The sequence below is a fragment of the Triturus cristatus genome, chromosome 1_1 (genome assembly GCF_964204655.1).
Source record: "Triturus cristatus chromosome 1_1, aTriCri1.1, whole genome shotgun sequence".
NCBI classification, from domain to species: Eukaryota; Metazoa; Chordata; class Amphibia; order Caudata; family Salamandridae; genus Triturus; species Triturus cristatus.
Genome location: NC_140579.1, coordinates 582017290 through 582037772, shown reverse-complemented (window position 1 = coordinate 582037772; position 20483 = coordinate 582017290). Strand labels below are relative to the sequence as shown.

At 43.2% G+C, this 20483-nt stretch overlaps 1 pseudogene; it reads right to left on the bottom strand.

Annotated features, from left to right (window-relative positions):
• Nucleotides 1-1209: 1209 nt before the first annotated feature.
• The window catches only part of LOC146870665 (transcription initiation factor TFIID subunit 11-like), a 284397-nt pseudogene continuing 265123 nt past the window's right edge, over nucleotides 1210-20483 (bottom strand).

Sequence of the window (20483 nt, the reverse complement as noted above, 5' to 3'; positions counted from 1 at the left end):
TACCTACGTCAGAACCCAATTGCGGAAAACAACAATCTTACAAAGGAGCCGAGGAACATGCGCAATACACACTAGAGGAGGGGTCACTATACCTCGTGACTTGAAGACTTCTTCAAAGAAATACAACTTATAACCCTCCAAGACCAACACTAGATGGCAGGATAATGCTAAGCATATGTATCTATGGTCAGCACATGCTACGAATAGTCAGTTACGCATGCCTCAATGTTTATAAGATATTGGACAAATGTTGGGGCAATTTTAAATGTAATGTTGGATTCATAATTTTATATGCCCAACACACTTGCTCTTTGGCTTTCATACAATTTAATACCTGTGGGCTTTTTTGCACTTCTGATGTTTGTAAAATTGAAATTATTTGAATTAATCAATAAAGCATTTACTTAATCACTTGAGAGCTGTAGCAGGTTTGTAAGCACTGTTCACTAAAGACTGAGGATTCCTTGACTAAAGTTTCATGAATACTAACACCAAGTCCTCTAGGGGAAGTAAACTTTATATCTCATTGCAATCAGATACAGATAATCTAGAATTCTGCTCCATGTTAGCCTTTACAAAAAATAAATAAATCAAATAATCACAAATGTATACAAGAGCAGGTGCTTCAGCGTTGTGCAAATCTGAAATGAACGTATTGCCATTTTCAGGATATAGTTTTAACTATTTGGCACAGGTTTCGTGGCACTTTTAAAACAGTGCTTTCTCAAAATTGACATCAAAAACCCAGAAAACAGGATCTTTATTTTTATTTTAGAGTCATCAAAATAATACTTTCTTGAACAATAGTTTAATATAAGTCCGTGCAAACATTTTCAATTCTGCTTCATTCCCATCTCATTGTGCCAAGGGAGCGGGTTTAGTTTGAACTGTTAATGACGCCAAAAGGATGAGGATGACAGAAACAAAATGCCAGGAGGTAAAGGAGTGAGTAGGGCATCATTGTCGGGTATGATGTATACGGCTGAACCCTTCCTCTTAGACTTCCTATCATTGCTGCTTGTGAGAAAGCAAAGCCTTCCAATTTGTGCTCAACACCTTTTTTTGTTATTATCTAGATCAGTACACCTATTGCACACTTAGAGGACGGCCCTAAGGTGACACCAAAACAGGCAGTCTTGATATGTGTTTGCAGGTCGTTTTCTTTATCACAGGCATGGTATCCTCTGAAGATGCTCGCCAATCCACTTTTTAACTGACGAGAATTTTCTTATGTTTGGAGTTTGGGATCTGTCCCCGAGCCTTCAACCTGCGGACGGCTTCTCGCATGTGCTTGGGCTCTAGCGGCGGTGTATCTCTCCACTTCTCACAAACGTCCAGGGCTAGGGGCAAACAGAGAATTGGATCAAGCTACAACATAAATGATGTGATTTCAAATTGCACAATGGATAGTTTAATCATCTGTTAAAACTAAAACTAAAACAAAACAATCACCACAACATGAGTATGGCAGCAAGCAAGTTTCAAATACATAAATGGATCTGTGTGGAAGCACATATGCAAAGCAAGAGGTTTTTGGTGCCAGGAGTTATCCGAACATTAGATGGTGGAATAATGCACAAATGTTATTCTAAAATAGGATCACACAGTAATACTGTTGTGAACACACTTGAGTATCAGCCATAGTTTAATGTACTATTACTTAAGGCCTTCGTTTTGTTAATTTTGTCAATTACTCCAAAAAGCACAGAAACTTTAACAAAAGGGGGCCATGATGACACTGTACCACTAAATGTAGTCGTTACGAACTCTACAGAGGTATTTAATTCCCAACACAGACTCGATAAGAAGGTCTTTGATTAACATTAGTTTGAAGCACAAAGGCATAGGCCATCTGATGGAAACAACTGAGATTAGTAATGTGTAAAGCAGATTAACATTTTAGGTATTTGATTCAGAATGCAGCACCTACACCCTCCATTCTCCCAAAAACCCAACCCTTACCTGTAACCTAGCTAGGTGGAAAAAGAATAAAGCTCAAAGCAGCATTGGTTTCTAGCCACGGCCAGCCTTTCTCAAAAAGCAGACCACCCTTGGGGTGTACATCTTACAGTAGCCCACTTATGTGTGTGGTTGTCTAACTTCTAAGGCAATTATTTAGCTTTTGTAGACATACCAGGTATAACAAGTCTTACAATTGACTTTGCCTTTTTACGTCTCTTCACTGAATTCACTCACTCAACAAGCAATGTAAAGGAATACTTTGATCATTATGCAATGATGGTGAATAGGACTTACTGAGTACCTTTGCTAAACTCTCTGCATGTTTTTCTTTTCCCCATGGATGTAACTTCTCTACATTTCATCCTTCCCAATCAGACATCAGGAGCACCTAATGGGAGGCTAGTGGGTGGGTGGGTCGGTTAAGTTAGAAGAAGTGGGCTTATAGTATTGTATGTTCAGACACCTTTATTAATACGGAAATGGACTGTACATCTGGATATCATAGATCACAGACATACTATGTACAGAGACTAGCTGTCAGGTTGAATTAGTAATACTGTGTCAACACTCATAGTGCTAAGATGGTACAGCTTTGCATGTCCATGATGTTACAGTTATGGATTCATGAATAAGTGTCTATGTTGTAATGCTGCCGTATATTATAAAACTCAATAAAAAGATGTTAAAAAAAAAAAAATCAGAAATCAGGAGCACCTACAAATACTTTGTCCATGCAAAATAACTTTTGGACCTGTCAAAATTAAGGACTCGCAATGTAACATTTTAAGGTGTTGCCTGCAAACTAATTTAAGGTGGCTGCTGTCCAATGCCTACTGTGGCCAATACCAATGTAGTAGGCTTCAGGCCACCCCACTGTTTTTGTGTCAGTCTCATTTCCTTGCTTCTAAGTTAATGGTTTTATTTCCTCTTCTTGTGTTTTTCCCTCCTCTGAATCATAGCTTCTTTACCAACCTTTGGAAAGGATGACTTATATCCTTCCACTGCTCACAATCATAAAACTACTTTTTTCTTTCTCTGTCAGCATACCCTGGGATTGCATGTATTTACTCGCTCTCTCCCTCGTGAGTTTTTTTTTTAAAATAGAGTTTCATATAGCGCGAACTAGACTCGAATCGGGTATCAGAGCGCTTTACATGAGCACCAGTTTTGTTACAGTACAGATGGACACATTCATTTTTGTTAGACACGGGGAGATTAAGTGATTTGCCCAGAATCACAGGATGTTGAGGGTCGTTGCAGAGACTCTAACCCGGTTCCCCAACTTCACAGTCGAGTGCTCTAGCCGTAAGGCTACATCCCCTCTACTTACCTCCTCCCACTGTGCTTTGAATATACTCTCCAAATTGCTTGCAAATCTGGGGAGATGACAATTTCCTTAACGTGTTATATTGATGTTTTTGATTATTGGAAGTATATCCCCAGAGAAAAATACAATGCAGAAAAAGTAACATTTGTAGCATTTTATTAACACATGCGTGGAGCAATTAATTTTGTTTTTGTGCTGGCCATCCCCTTCTTGTCAAGCAGTAAGAAAATGTTGCTTACCCTGTAAGCTTCTGTTTGTAGCATGTAGTGCTGTAGATTCACATTTTCTGAATACTCCTACTATATAGTGTTGAGCTAGGATGTTTGCAGGATGTTTTTTCTTTGAAGAAGTGTTTTGAGTCATAGAGTAGTGTGACCCCCTACATTAGTTAGCAATGCACATGGGCAGACTCCATGTTAGATTGTTTTTCGCACAGCGGGAGAGATTAGTATGGAGTGGTGAGTAAATGCAATATGGTACACATGTTTATTGTTAAAGGAAGCTAGTTAATAAAAGGAGACATCTGTGATCAGATCCACATGCTTCTAAGGAGGAGGGTGTGCGCATGTGAATCTACAGCACTACACACTATGAACAGATGTTTACAAAGCAAGTAACATTTCCTGTTCGCAGCATGTGTAGCTGTAGATACACATGCTCTGCACAGACTGTAAAGCAGTAGCCTGTACAAGTGGCGGCTAGGCATATGGACGATACAGATATCTAAAATAAAGTCCTTAAGACCACTTGGCCTACCGTTTCCTGCTGTCTGGCTAGGATAGCCACACAGTAAGGTAACGTGTATGGTGTTATCCAAGTGACTGCTTTACATATGTCAACTAGGGAAATATTTCCTACTAAGGCCATGGTTGTGGCCTTTTTGTGTGTAGCGAGCCCTGGGTATGACAGAGAGGGCTCTTTTAGCTCTGTAGTAGCATGTTTTGATGCACTAGACTATTTACCAGGACATGCCTGTTTTAGATATGGGCTGGCACTTGCGAGGTTTAGCAAAGGCTACAAACAATTGGTCTGCCTTGCAAAAAGGGGAATGTCCTATCAATGTAGTACATGACAGTGAGCTTGACATCTAACAAGTGGTTGGCTCCCTGTGCTACAAAGTTGGGTTATGAGAAAAAAACTGGAGCTCTATGGTCTGTTTGAGGTGAAAAGCGGAGACCACCGAAAGGGAGGAACTTAGAGCTAGTTCGAAGTACGACTCTATCTTTATGAACCTGAACGAAGGGTTCCTGCATTGAGAGGGCTTGTAATTCAGTAATATGTCAGGGATGGTATGGCCACAAGGAGGCCACCTTCCACGAGAGAAAGGATGACAAGAGTGTAAGTTCTCCCATGGGGTGGCCAATGAGTCTGTTAAGGACAATATTAAGATTTCACACTGGAGCGGGGGGAACTCTGGGGATGAACTCTGGGAGAATTACCCTTTTGCGGAATTCAATGAAAACTTTAACAACCTGTTCTGCAGAAGAGACAGAAATGCTCTCAGTTATGCATATAAGCTGCTGTGGCAACTAAATGGAGTTGTAGGTAAGGGTTGAGTGCAGGTTTTAGGGGGTCTATAGGGTTTTCATAGATGCAGTAGTGAAGCAATCTTTTCCACTTTGCTGGAAAGCGATCTTGTGCACTTCTTGCTGAGTCTACAGAGCAGGTCAACGAGGTCACTGTCCATTCCTAGAAGGTACTCTAACCTCAAATGTATGTGGTAGTTGAATGCCTGCATGCCAGGTGGTCTGTACCAACAAGGAGAGGCGTAGGAAGTGAGTACCACCAAGTTTCTGTTGGTAGTGCATGGCAGTCATGTTGTCCTTTCTGATGAGGACTACTTTGCCCTGAATGAGTGCCAGGAATGCTTTAAGGGAGGAATATATGGCGAGGAGCTTGAGATGGATGCCGTGAAGCCCTTGTTGAAGAGGGGCCAATACTTCTCCCAGAGACTTGCTAGGCCCGGAGGCCCCATTCCCTAGAGGAGTGCTTTTTCAAATGAAAACTCCTCGAGCCATATTAGGCCTTGGGGAACCCATCCCCAGGGCCTTGTTGGGCCCTGGGGACCCCATACCCACGTTTTATTTTTTTTAATTCAAAGGGAGGGAGGCTGCGTGCCCTGTCCCAATATCAGTAAATTGGGTGCCAGGGATGGCATCCCCTGGATTGAAAATGGCTTTGGATGAGGGTCGCTCTCCTTCATTAAATAATACGCCGGCCCTGGGCTGCCATTGCGAGTTGTTTTTTTTTCCGATCTAACTTGAGTCTTGCGGGATTGTGGCTAAATAAGCTGTTTTAAAATATTTTGGTCAGGGTTTGGGGGGGTATTAGAGTATTTCTGGGGTCACCCCATGGGGCTTAGGGGGGCCCCCTTATATCCACTTTTTTTTCTGATGTTGCTGGCAACCATTCAGAGGGCTCGCTGCCCCTGCAGATTCCTGCAGAGCGAGTTGGCCCAAGGGGAAAAAAAGCTCCCTGAGCCTGTCAGAATGCTCCCTTTTTAGGTCTCGCTGAGCCAGCGCATGCGCTGCTCTGCGAGAAATTTAGTGCGTGGGTTTTTAAAGTGCTGCCACAGGCTTTTGGTGGCCTAGCGCTTGCGTTCACGCGAGCGTGCACGCGCGCAGCCGCCATGTGGGTTTCTGTCAAGGCTCATTAAGCCTTGCATGCATCAATGAGCTTTCACTTTCGTGCTTGTTATGGGTAGTAGTGGGGATGCGTGAGAGTGCTTGTGTGGCAGAGCATTTATATGGGAGCGTTTGTTTGTGTGTGTTTTCATTATCTCACTTGTTGTCTGTACGTGTGTCTCTCTGCAAATGTGTGTGTGTGTGTGTGTGTGTCTTAGGTTCTTTGTTTGCTAGAGTATTTGTGTGTGTCCCTAGCTCAATTTTTCTCTTTCTTCCTCGGTGTATGCATGCATGTGCATGTGTGAGAGTCGTTTTGTGTGTCTGATGAGGTAATGTTAAGATTACTGTACAAAAATTGTATTGCGTTGGTCCTACTTATTACACCAAAACAAAAAGAAAGCAATACAAAACAGCCAACAAAATAATTTTGTTTCATAACTCTCTTGTAAGTAATTAAACTTCCTCTCTGGTAATTGGTGAGCAATTAAAACAAGAATTACACGACAACGAAGATTCATCTGGCGAACACGCTTTTCATTACTGGGCCCATTTTGTGAAATTGAAAAGCGACTCTGCATGATACATAATGTTTGCTTAAAACACCTAAACGACTTTGGTGTATTTTGAGCACAGAAGTGCTTGATGGATGACTTTTGTATCAGTGCACTTTTGCATTTTCTCCCTTTATCGAGAAACAAATAATAATGAAAAAGTGTACACACAGAGAAGCAACACTGCTCCCTCCGGAGGAAAGATGTAAACTGGTACTTTTCCATGCGTAATGAAGCTTTTATTTTTGTAAACGCTGCATGTGGTCTAGGCATACATTAGTCAGGGGCAGTCTCAGGGGGAGCACACAGTGGCTTCTTCTCCAATAGGGAAAGGTTAGCTAATGAATTATGCTTTCTCATGTGGTGGCATTCTTGTTAATTTGCAGTGCCATTGAAATGTTGTAAAATATTATCAGATTATTTTTCAAAAAGTGCTGAGTTCTTTTAGCTTATATTCTCTTAAAATCATTCAGATTAATACTGAAAAAAAGATGCTACTGTTAAGTCCACAATCCTGGACGAACAGTAGCTAAGAATGCGAAAACATTTTTTCCAGGAGAGATTCTAGCTTAGCGAGTGCAGTGTTAAGGAGGTCTCCAGATGGCTGCCAGATTTTAGTCTACTCCCTACCAGTGCTTTTTAAGGGGAAGATAGATGAACGAGAGAGGCAAAGGGGTCAGAAGATTCACTGGACTTTGCTTCTGAAATCCAGCCCTGTGCAACATGGATATATTTTTAAATATAAATTAAGAATTTGCAATGTACAGCAGTTTTTTTGCGCTTCACCGTGCTCACGGTGAAGTGCAGTGGTAGCATTTTGTATTTCAGCGACTTTTAAAGGTAAGGGCGCATGTGTTTTTTTTTATCTGTGACCCTCAATGAATTCTAGCAACACTGCTGCAGCTCACTCAGTTTCAAACATTGTTTAGTTACCATTGGGGAAGTGGTCCATGCTCGACCACTTCAGCTTGCTAGATACTAGTTTTGGCTCAGGGATGAAGGTGTCTGACTGCACGAGATCTATGCAACATCACCTACTGTGACGTCAGCTCCTGTAAGGGTCAATTTTGTGCTAGAATTCTTGCAGGTTTGTTCTGAATGTTCCATTAATCTGAGTTTAATGAAATATGTTCCATTGGGTTGTAATAAACATTTGTTATTAAATGCTATAAACAGTTGTCTATAATGTGTACTATATACATGTTTATGATTGGGAGTTAGCACAATAATACGCCCAGTGTATTTTCCTTTCTCACTATGTGCTCCCAGCTGGTAGCAAGGTGTGAGCATCAATTAGGTGCGTTTTGACTTCCATCTCCCAATCCCAAATAGGAAAAAGCTCAGTCAAAAATAATTACAAATTGCCCAAGAAGTGAGGCAGTTGCAGCCCTGTTGTGCTGGAGAGTGACATCAATCCTCATACCCTGCGACATTCTACTTCGAATGGAGACATATACAATTAATATGTACTGGCTCCACTGCATTTGTCCCAGTGTTGACGCACTAAAATGTGACATGATTTGCTGTGGTCAGTCCGATATTATTTGAACTTTCTGGGTTAATGCCGCGGGCAGCACCTGTGCAGGTCTTGCAGCACTTCCTCTGAATGCCTGTGTCTAGTTGCTTTTTTGAGGCTATTACACAGTCAGCAAGGCTTTGTGCTCCCCATTCCTAGGGCAGGCTTAATCCAAGGCTGAGAGTACTCGTTTACTTAAAGTGGTAATACTTTGACACACAACTGACAAGCTAATAAGCACTTTGTGTTACCACCAAGTTGAGAAAACCACAGTGCCTAGGGCCATTTTACATACAGAGCCCAGTGAGTTTAATCAAAGTGTGCACCCATTTTCTTCTCCCCCAGGGCACAGTAGTATTACAGAAGGTGCTTGTGTGCCCTGTTCTGTAATTCAGACAGTACCGGAAAACACATAGCGCCATTGCTAACTTATGAGGGCTTTCCCTTGGCATGGACTGTTACGCTTTGCAGATGAGAACACACTTTGCTCTTCACTTGTACTGTATTATGGGCGCAGGCACAGAGGGAAGGAGGCTGGGAAGAGGCACACTGAGTGTGCACCACAAGTAAGAGGCGAACAGTCAGTCCACCCCCAACCCCCCTTCCCAAGTGTGGGGATCTCTGACACCCCCCCCTTTTCAAATCAGGCCTGATCCCTCCCACACTGGGAAAGATGAAGTTGTTGTAAGGTGATTTTTACAAGTAGAGGTTGTGTGTGCCGGTTGGTTGGGTGACATGGGTAACAAGCATTGGCATAGCCAATAGGTCTCGGCTTTGGGACCTTAAAAGTGTTTAGTTATCCAGCACAATATACTTGGTGCAACAACATCAACTGTTGCATGGCTAAACACTTAGAAGGTCCCAAAGGCGTGACCTATTGGCTATGCCAATGCTTGTTTAAATTGGAGCTCCCATGAGACTACCCCAAGCCTATCCCAAGTAAATATAACTCGTGCCCCAGACACGCACAGTTTTATCAGCAATGATAACATTTCAGATGTGATTAGGGATGTTATAAATGTAGTCAATGAATATGTCACGAATGATTTAAAATGCAAGGGAAAAACCAGTGATTTTGCTCTGTGCAGATGATATTACATTATACATGCGAAATCCGCAGAGTTGGCTCCACCCCATTATCAGGGAATTCATTCACTTTTGGGAGTGGTGAGTACTCTCCATAAATTGGGCAAAATCGTACATCTTTCTCCTCACACCCTGCACAAATAAATTTGAACTGAAATACCCATTAGCGTGGGCAGACTCCTCCAACAAGTACTTGGGAGTATGGATAAGTCTACATAAGGGGGCAGTTACGACCTTAAATTATAGCACGGCTAGCTCTAGACTGGAGGACAGAATTGAAGGATGGCTTAGACTACCATTGTCAATGGCAGGGTGCATTGGTTTGATAAAATGGTAGTTCTGCCATGGTATCTTTATTATTTTGTGAATATACTTATTTCCCTGACTTGTGGAGCTGTAGGGGTGCTCTTGCTCTGCTGTTGGCTAAAAGAGTGGAAAAACACTTGGACTGCAGCAAGACACCAACCAAAAAACAATGGTTGCAGGAGCTTACTATTGTAGCGAACAAATGGAGCTTTACAATGATTTGCTGCCTATAGGCCGCGGGATATCTGGATACCATTTCGGAACTTTCTGCTCACATTATGGACTGTGCAGCCAGACTGATTCTTTTAGGATGCAAAGAGAAGACTGCTACTGGTTTGCTTCACTCTGGTAGGGGTTGCTGCCGACGTCTTACTGCTGCTGGTTGGTAGACGGCAGTGTTCTGCTGGGTAATATCTACTGTACTGTTTTATGGCTTCTTGGGACCTGTTGAGCCATGTTGATGATATTGTACTGCACCGCACTGTCTGCATAAAAAGCACTCCAATACCTTTGTGTCAAGTCCAGGCCAAATAAAACTGCAACACTTTTTTTAATTTAAGTGTTTTTAACACTTCTGTCATTGGGCTATACTTGGTATACATTTGGCTGCATGTAGGATTATGGTTCAGGCACTGGTGTTATCCCGGCTGGATTATGGAAATTCCCTCTACTTGGGTAATCCAAAATCCACAACAAGGAAACTGCACGTGGTGCAGAATTGCGCAGCCAGTTTGCTGCGCAAGATCCTTAAAGCACACTTGGCCAAGCAGGCATTGAAAGAGCTACACTGCCTACCAATTAAGGAACGCATAATGTTCAAGTCATTATGCATAACACACAAAACAATCTGGGGTATGGGCCCTAAAATCAACCTCTCACTTATAGCTTTCCACCGCCCCTCAAGCAGCCTGCGTTCAGCGAATTTGTTCCTTGCGACAGTACCTAAAATCAAAAGAGCACGTTCAGGAGGCCGAATGTTCGCTTATAACGCTGCAAAAACATGGAATACGCACCCCATCGATCTCCGCTCAACGATCCACCATCTATCGGAAACAACTAAAAACATGGCTGTTCCAGAAGTGACCGTGAACTGTATCTGACTGCCTGCTGTCATAAGCGCTGGGATGCCTAAGGGTAGCCATGCGCTCTATCAAATGTTAATTAATAATTTGGGCTCTTTTTTCCTCGGGTGCCCATCTTGGGAGACTTTTTGTTATGAAGTTCCTTAATTACCTAATTTACTGCAGTACACTCAGCAGAAAATGCTTTCAGCTTTCCACTTCAATTCTATCAAAATGGCGTTCAGATGTGCCACACTTTTGGCATAAATTCAGAATGTTAGCACTCTAGTTGTTCGTTAGAACACTGTGGTAAAGCTGCTGATCACCGGGCAGTCTACTACTGGTGTTGAAAGTGCATGTTTCAGTCTGTATGTCAAGGTTTTAAAGAAATAGCAGAGCAAGACATTTAAGAACTCGTTTAAAATGTGTCCGAATTTTGTTGTCTACGACAGTAACCATAATATCTATGACAAAATGAGCCTCTTCATTTTGTTCCTTTCTAAACAAAATGTTTTAAGTTTTACCAGTTTGATTCAATCAAGATGGCCTCGGGTGTGCCACACTTTTGTCAAAAGTAAGACTGTTAACCCTCCAGCTGTTCGTCAGAGACTGCAGTAGAATACAAGGGAATCAACTGACGAGCTGCTACTGATGGTAGAACATATTTTACTCAGAATGTCAGACTTTATTCTCACATGGCTGAGAAAGATAGTGTGAATTTACAGAAAATATGCTCTAATTTTAGCTCCTGGAGCACCGTTCATAACCTCTATGGGAAGATCATGAGAAAACAGTTTTCTCTAAAAAATGACTCATAAAATCCTAGCAGAACGTCATTACTTTTCACAGAGTAGAATCAGTTTAGAACACACCACAATTCCTAAAATTAGTATGGTACCACCAACAAATGATTTATTGCAACTAAAATATGTGATCACCCTTTATAAAGGCTTCTTTTTGTGACCCTCAAAACCTGCCATTCATTACAATGTATTTCAATGGGGTCCATGCCCCAGTATCTGAATGGCTGCTGCAGCATGTTGTTCATGCTCTGGCCGTGCCATAATAGGCGGGTCCTGCCTGCCCCCAACATGACCTTTGGGGTCTGGGTGTGCTTACTCTGCCTCTAAATATTTTTTTTTATTCATTTAAGGATACAGCGACCAAGTACCTAGTCTTGTAATGGCTGCCAAAACATATAGTTCAGGTTGAAACCAACCAATCAGGATGGACCAGTCCCTTTTAAATTGGCCAACTGGAGCATATCTGGATACCAACTGTCCAGATATTCAATTATTTTATAACCTTAATTTCTCAAAAACTACTGCACAGATTTGCACAAAATCACAAAGAGCACAATCAGCGTATCAAGATCTAGCTTTCTGGCAAATTTGGCATAATTTCATTTTGTGGTTTTTGCAGTAGGCTTGTCTAAAGAAGTGTAGGGAAAATGCACGGGTATTCTGCATTTTGGGATCCGCTTTTTTTTTTCTCGGCCCCCACTTGACAGGTTCACGAGAGTCTCGAGACTCTTGCAGGAGGGCCAATTTAAAAATGGAGCATTCTGATTGGCCCAGTGAGCTTTATTTCCCTTGTGCCTTATCATTACCGCAGGAGCAAACGCTCTGACTGGCTGCCAGTTACATGAGAAAATGTTGTTGGCAGCCATTACAGGACTTGGAGACATAGTACCCAGTCCTGAAGTAAAAAAATAAAAATGAAATAGGAGGGCATGGTTGGGTTACCCTGATCAGCTAGGCTCATTGGGGGAAGGGGCCAAACAGAAAAAATAATTCTTCAAAAAATGCTGTGCATGGTAAAATAAAAAAAAATGAAAAAAAGACGGCTTGGTCGCATTTATCAACTATAAGCCCAGTAGAGCCCATCCCTGGGCTGTATTCATAAGGGAAGGTGGCTGCTTGGTCCCCTTCACCAAGGCACCAAAGGTCCCTGGGAGCCCAACCCTAGGGATGAAAACATTGTTTATGGGGGAGGGGGACACGTGCGCCCCCGTCTCCAATCCAGAGACCCCGGGGAGACCACCTACTAGGACTGAACATATTGTGTAAGCGGAGGGGGTGAAGCACGCCCCCTGACCCACCAGAGGCCCCAGTGAGTATAACCCCTCCTCCCCCAGGCAAACTTGTGCTTACTCAGCTTGACGGGAGCATTTTCAACACTCCTGTAAAGCAGGTGCAAACTCCAAGTCTGTTCCCAGCAATCAGGCGCTGGAAGTTGACTTTTAATAGGGTTCCCTGCTCGCACTGATGCAGGAAGGTAAACAGATGAAAATATTGCTCTCACCAGGAGAAAACAACATTAGTAGCTGCTCTCTGAGAGTAGTGCTAGCTCCCGCTGCATGCGGGGAGCAGGCCTGGGTCACCGGGGCCTTGAGGCCTAACAAGGTTGGGAAGGGAGGCCATGTGGGAATGGGGTCCATCTGAAGATTCTGTGGAGCATTCAAAGGGAGTGGAAGCAAGAGGAAGCGACTGCGCTGACTTGTCGTTTCATGGTCAGTTGGCTGTCGAGGAGGATGCCAAGGTTGCGTGCATGGTCTGTCGGTGTGGGTGTTGGTACAAGTTCCGCTGGCCAGCAGCTGTGGTCCCATGTGGAGGTGTTCTTCCCTAAGAACAGTACTTCTGTTTTGTAGGAGTTGTGTTTGAGGCAGCTGTCCCTCATCCATTTGGCTACGTCGGTCATGGTATCGCAGTTGGCTTTGAAAGGGGCTTCTTTGAGCGAGAGGATAAGTTGAGTGTTGTTGGCATAGGAGATTATGTTGAGTCTGTGGGATCGGATGACATCTGTGAGGCGGGTCATATTAATGTGAAAAGGGTGGGGCTGAGGGATGATCCATGGGGTATGTCGCAAATGATGTCCTTGGGTGAGGAGGTGATGGGAGGCAGACGGATGCTCTCTGTGCGTCCTGAGATGAAGAGGCGATCCACTTGAGGGCTGTATGCCAACGTTGTGGAGTCTGTTGATGAGGGTGTGGTGTGATAAGGTGTCGGACGCAGCAGAAAGCTCGAGGAGGATCAGGACGTCAGTTTCTCTGTGGTCAGGGAGGGTTCTGATGTCGTCTGTGGTGGCAATCAGCATGGTCTGTGTGCTGTGGTTTGCACAGAATCCTGACTGTGAGGGGTCAAGTAGGTGGTTGAGTTCCAGGTATTCAGTGAGCTGTTGATTGATGGCTTTCTCGAGTACTTTGGCAAGGTACAGGAGCAGGGAGATTGGTCGGTAATGTTTTAGGTCACTGGGGTCAGTGGAGGGCTTCTTTAGGAGGGGTCTAACCTCTGTGTGCTTCCATCCATCTGGGAAGGTTGCTGTGGAGATAGCGGTGCTGAGGATGCTGGTGAGTTCCGTGCTGATTGGGTTGGCTCCGAGGTTGAAGAGATGTTGGGCGCAGGGGTTGGTGGGTGCCCCGGAGTGGATGGACGATATGATGGTTATGGTGGTCCGAGTAGTGAGTGGAGACCAGGTGGTTATCGTTCGGCTAGTGTTCCCTTGTTGATTGAGGTTGTCGAGGCTGAGAGTGGTGGGGTTGTGGGTTGAAGTTGGTGTATATGTTGCTGATCTTGCTGTGGAAGTAGTCAGATAGGGTATTGCAGAGTTCTTGGGAGGGGTGGATGGTGTTCTCTGTGGCTGCCAGTTTAGAGAATTACTTGAAAATTCTAAAAAGTTATTTTGTGTGGTTGGCCGTGTGTGGATGCGGTCAGTGATAGCTGCTCTCTTGGCCTCCTTGCTGCATAGGTGGTAGTCGCCGAGAGGTCCTTGGTGATGTGCCATCTCTTCTCGAGTCGGTAGCAGTTGCGTTTGGTGGCTCTGGGGTGTACCAGCTGGTTGGCTTGTGGGTTTTCTAGGTTTTTGCTGGTTTCAGCAGGACGATTCTGTCAGCGCATTTGTTGATCCAGGCAGAGGAGTCCCTGACTAGCCTGGGTGAGATCTGCTGAAGTCTCAGGTTGAGTGGTGCTGAGGGCCTGAGTCCATTTTGTCTCAGTTATCTTGCCCAGGCTGCAGTGGGTGGAGCTGTGGTGCTTGGCGGAGCACACTAGGCGTCGGAGATGGTAAAGTGAACGATTGTGTTGTCGGTCCAGGTGAGCTCTGTGACGTAGGTGAATTTGATTCTATCGCTGGAGGTAAGGATGGTGTTGAGTGTGTATCAGTCCTTGTGCATGTGTAAATAAGGTAAGACAAAATGACTGACAAAATTAGGCCGGAAAAACAAAATCAACTAAATGTACGCAATCCAAAGCGGGAGCAGGCTCCGAGTGGAGGTCGCGACGGGCTCGAACTGGCGGCTGTTAGAACTAGGTGTCCTGATCTTGTGGAGGTAGGAGCAGGAAGAGTGGCGCAGTGACCAGAAGTCAAGGGCTACTCCCTCATAGCTCTACAAGTAAATTGTAATACCTTTTTAGAGATTAGGTCATGTTGACAGTAGGTTTGATTATTTAATAGGTATGAAAAATGTCTTTAAAAAATATATCTCTTCCAGAAGCTATAAATAACTTGACGCTCCTGTGTCTTATGTTGTAAAGGAAGGAGAACTCTCCTCTTTCCCGGTTTTAAAAAAAGATCCTGCTCCTGCAAAGATGCCAAAATCTGGAACACCATCCATCTTCATGCTCCTCAAAATGTTAAATCCCTTCTAAAGAACAAGGTCCTGGGGAGGCATTTGCACCTGGGCATTCAATCGCAGGATGCATGTGTACCATTTCATTGCAGCTCTGTACGCCAACTCCTGGGTGGACCCAGTCTTCTGAAACTCTCCTCTCAGTTTTTTAGACCGCTTCTTCACTATATATTTATTGCTCTGTCTGCAAAAGTGCACAGTTTGTCTTCTATTCAGTTATGACCCTTTTCTAGATTTACTGTACTTTCAACACTACAACACACTCTCTACATGTATTTGGCTTGACAATAATGTTGGTATTAACATGTGTGTGTATCTGTTTTGGAACGCCATGCATGGGTGGTCTGACCCAATTTGCAACCAAAATTAGGTTGCTGGTGCTACTGTTCTCAAGTCATAGTGTATAATTATTTAATACCCTGTTTCTTCCCACTGTCAAATGCTACTATTGCTAACCCACAAGCTTTATTTTAACTAAACCATGTAGGCTGTCCAATCTTGCACTGTGCTAGGCATTTGTATTGCTTTATGATAGTATAGAGTTCTGAAATATGGTTGGGTTAAATCTGTGGTATATAAGGCAATATGCAAACAAGCATTGGCATAGCCAATAGGTCTCGCCTTTGGGTCCTTATAAGTATTTAGCTAGAGGTATTGGCTTAGCCAACGTGATTAAACTATGTTGTAGAGCAGTGTGGCTGCTGACAATTATGCCAGCTTGTTTTGAAACCAAAAAGAGTAAAAAACAATTGTGTGTGTTGTTGATATCAAGATGGAAGTTGAGGTCACTGAAGTGAGGAACTGCGAGAATTAGTGAAAATGAAACAGGGGGAATAGATAGTGTGTGGATAAAAGTGAGATAAAACACAGCCACCACTGGATTAGAAGGACTAAAACCTGAAACAGCAGCAATTCTAATCCGGACTTTCTAAAAAATACACTCAATAATACTGCAGAGTTAATTGCAGATGCAACATGACTTGCTGGACTGATGCGCAGCACAAATGCTGTCACTAGTGTGATGTACATGTGTTTCTTGTTCACAAACAGCAGCGTATTCCTTGAACAACGACGGATCTTCCTCGTCACACTGGGTGTTCTGGGCTTTGGTTTGGTTACGTGAGCCTCGGGGACTTTACAAAAGGAAACGCACACAACAACACCGAAGATTGTTCTCTGAACAAACAGAACAGGCTCGTCATTGGGCAGCTGAAAGGCAGTGGAAACAGCCTGAAAACATACCTGTTGTATTCTGAATGGGCGAGTGCGCTGTAAATAAAAGACACCTTCCTCTACCGTTGTAAAACCTGCAAAGACAACCTTTCTGTATTCGTGTCAAAACCTGCTGTACAACGTCACTGCTTTTCAGCAAAGGATAAATTGTTAAGGGCATAGATATCAGTGGTTAGTTACCACTTTTGATTACAAAATGAGCGACTGTACAGTTTTTCTGTCACCTCCGTGTAGGGCTGACGAGAAAATGTCACAAATTAGTGAAACGCAGTGCACTCACTTGTTTCCGCTGCGGCTGTCTTGAACTCCATGTCTGCGGGAGAAGAGGTGACGGCGTCGGTCAATGAGCAGCGCGGTGTGCCTGAGCAGGCAGCAGCCAGACCTCAGTCCTTCTGTCTGATTTGAGGGACAGCGCAGGCCTTTTATGTTGCCTCTTTGTAACTCCACTGTGCCTGGGTGTGTTTTACACAGGTTTTTGCCGTGAGTGGAGCACGGATGCCAGTCTTAGTTTTAAAGCATTTTGAAATATGCATCCTTACGTTTACTTAATTACATGTTTAATGGTTTGTAGTCTCACACAGCTTGTGGGATCACCCGTCACAGAGGCACATTCTGAGCAGAGTGTCTCGCTTCAGCCCCCAGGGCGAGCAGGAGGAAACCATGTAAATGCTCTTGTTGAATTAAAAAAGCAATTAGAACGGCACGAAAGTGAAAGTGACCGCGAGAAAGCCAAATGTAAACAAGCGCGGCCACACACAAGTGTTTGAAAAGTGCAGACTGATTCCAAAAGGTCATCTCCTAGAGCAGCGCATGCGTGCTGCACTAGGCTCGACCTAAAAAAGGTGGGGTAATTACGCCAATCTAAAAAAACTCCTGAGTAAGGTATTTATTCATCTGACCACACCGACAGTCAGGCAGCAACTGCCACCCATGGAATCCTCCTCATATATCCATCTCTCAACATTCTACCCCATCACTGCATACTCAACATGTCAACCGAGTGCAAACCATCACATACCCTTCCCTTACAACACAATATAAAAACAAAAAGATCATCATAAATAAACATCCCCCAACAAAGACAAACAATGTGTCATGAGCAAAAACATGCAATTACATAATCTTTGTAATTTTTAAGGCAAAAGCTTCCTTCTTGGGGACATTAATGTTCTTCTGTGCAAACTGGCAAGATCCTGATCCTTGACTGGAATGGATGATTCAATGTATTTTCCAGGGGTCTGATCTTTGACTGGAATGCACGAAGCACTGGACTTTTCTGCCCCCAGTCTTTCACAAACATATTCCTCTTTAGCTCTTGGCACCACAACCACCATACCATACTTTTGTTCCATACTTTGCCATTTTCAAGGACCACAACCAGATCTACTTTCTTAACTAAGGCAGGAGGAGAACATTTGGAATCACCTTTTTGAAAATGGCAAGGGGTTTTTATCCTAACACAATCACCCTCTTTCGCACATAACTCTCTTTTCATTCAACTGCCCACATTTGTATTTTTCTTGCACACTCCTCCTTACATCTAGGATATTCTTTACCCTATTCACGTCCAAACACTTCCTACTGATCCACTCCTTATGTAAGTTCGATCCACTAACACTACCCCTTAATATGGAATAAGGGGAAATTTCCGTACTAATGTGTGGAGTAGTTCTCAATGCCCACAATATAGCTTTTATTACTTTCCTCCAAGATAAACCATTCACCAAATCCAAAAGTAATTGATCTTTAATGATCCAGTTCTCCCTCTCAGAAGACCTTTTCATGCCAGTAATGGAATAATGAAGTCTTAATGTGCGTGATACCATTCTTCTCCAAAAGAAAGATAATTTCTTTTGAAATTAACAGGGTACCGTTACCTGTTATAAATTCTTCAGGAAAACCTTTCCTGGTGAACACTTCCCGAAAAAACTCGATGACACTGCTAAGAAATTTAATCCCAGTCAATTCGACATATAGTACACTATTACCAGCACACACTTGGGAGAACTCCCTAACACTCTGAATGGTCCATACAGATTGTGGAAAACGTGTAATATTTTACTTAGCAAAAGCGTCAGCCATTTTGGCTGTGGTGTCCATTTAAGTTTCCTTCGAAATTCTTTTGTCTTTTCACTCTGCTTGTGCTATCTATTTTAATTGACTTCCTGACTCAGCTGAAAGCAATGTACGTGCTTGTAGCTGCCAGTGCACCTGGTCATAGATGTTAACTGTCAATCATTTACTGCTGCAATAAGCATTTCTGCTGACCCTCCCACTTTGCTGATCAAGTGGTTATTCATCTGCCCTTGTTTGCTGAAAACTATTTCTAAAACTTGTTCTTCCTATTTCTGTTCACATGCTTACAGTGCAGAAAACCTGTATAAAAGACCTATGTTCTTTGACTTCAGTGTACTACCTCAGGCAGCACTTGAGAATGCTGTGTGGATGTGGTCCCACTCATGAGTGATTAACAAACTTGTTATTTATTTCCAACTCCAGTGCTGATCTCGGTTTTGTTGGTCTCTGAACCCGTGGACAAAAGGGTGACCCTGCACCAGTGTAACCCTAAAAAAGTACATTTCCAAAGTTGGCGCCCGACTCGTGGGGCCCCATTGGAGACGCGGCCGTCCGAAGGAGTGGTCTTGACGGAAGATCGGAATCTTGCTGAGGAAGCGCACTGCACGATGAGACCTTTGTCTTTGCAGGCCGACGTGACTTTGCCGGTTTTCCCGGTTTGACCCTCCAGGTGGTGGCAGGTCTCAACTGGGGTTTTTTTTTGCGCAATGTTGAGCTGACCATTAGGTCGACCGAAGATCAGCAGGTGGGAGTTGGAGTCTTCTGTTTGGTAAGGTCGCTAAAGCAGCACTCTTGATTTGTTAAGCCTGGGCTTTTTGTTTGAATTTGTTATTCAATCTTTGCAAAGTTTGAAGGCAGGTAATGTGGAGATTTTTCTCCTTTTGAAATATTTTGAAGTAGTAATATTTTACACACATGCCTGGTCTGAGCATACTCCATAGGTGGTGTTGCTGCTCTGGTGGTACCAAAGTAAACTTGAGTCAGCCGGCTCTCCCAGAGGGGACACCTAATAGAGACATGTATGTCAAATATGGTATTTCTTCCATAATGTACGGTCCACTGTGGAACAAATACATACAAAAAAATATTGTGATCTACAATGGCCAGTGAAGGGGTCATTTGATTTAAAAAAGTTTCAATATGTAGAGCAGTGTTTATTTAAAAGAAACAGTAGACAGGATATGTTTGATTGTGTGCGTATGTGGGAGAAAGAAGTGAGAGAGAGAGTGAAGACAGCAGACGCTATAGCAGAAAAAGAACAACAAAAAACGATATATCAAAAAGCGCTAGAATTAAAAAACCGAAAGAAAAGATGATAAAAAAACAGAAAAAGAAGATAGAGAACGTCAATTAGAGATAAATGGACAGTATCCGATTAGGCGCCCTCTCTAGTCCCTACTTGATACATCTAAGGATGATTGCATCCTATTAAAATACCCCCCACCCCCGTATACATTGCCCACTCCAAGTGCCCCTGTTGAGGTTTCTGACGACGAGCATTTGTCTTCAGATGACAAAGAACAAGATAAAAACGATGGGCAATAGATTTGCTCTACTTTGACTAGAGCAGAAAAAGATAAATTAAAAACCGCTGCTAGGGAGGAGGCTCGTCGGTCTCACGTTGCATCGCTCATTGAAACTATGGTTCAACAGTGGAACAGCGCAGAGCAATTTTATTCTGTAGAAAAACTAATTTGGGAGGTAATATTTGATTATAGATACATTTCTCAGGAATTAGAGCCAAAGGGATATTTTATATATAATTGGGTTTACACTCCTTGGAGTAGAGCTGACGTGATGGCTCTTAAAGCTGCTTTGGCCGACCCCCAGAAAAATCCTGCCGCCTTCTATGAGGAGGTGGAAGGAGCCATTAGCTCCTGCACTATGACCTTGCCAGATATTGATATGTTCTTTGGGCTTATTTTGCCTCCTGATATGTGGAGAACGATACGTAAAATGGATGACAATGTAGCATATGGTGATACCTGGTAACATTTAGAACAAATAGATGCGGAAAGGGAGCCTGCGCAGAAACCTCAAAAGGAGATATTAGATCTTCCTAAAGCTATTGTGACTAAGTTAAAGACTCTCATACCCCCTAAGAAAATAGATTG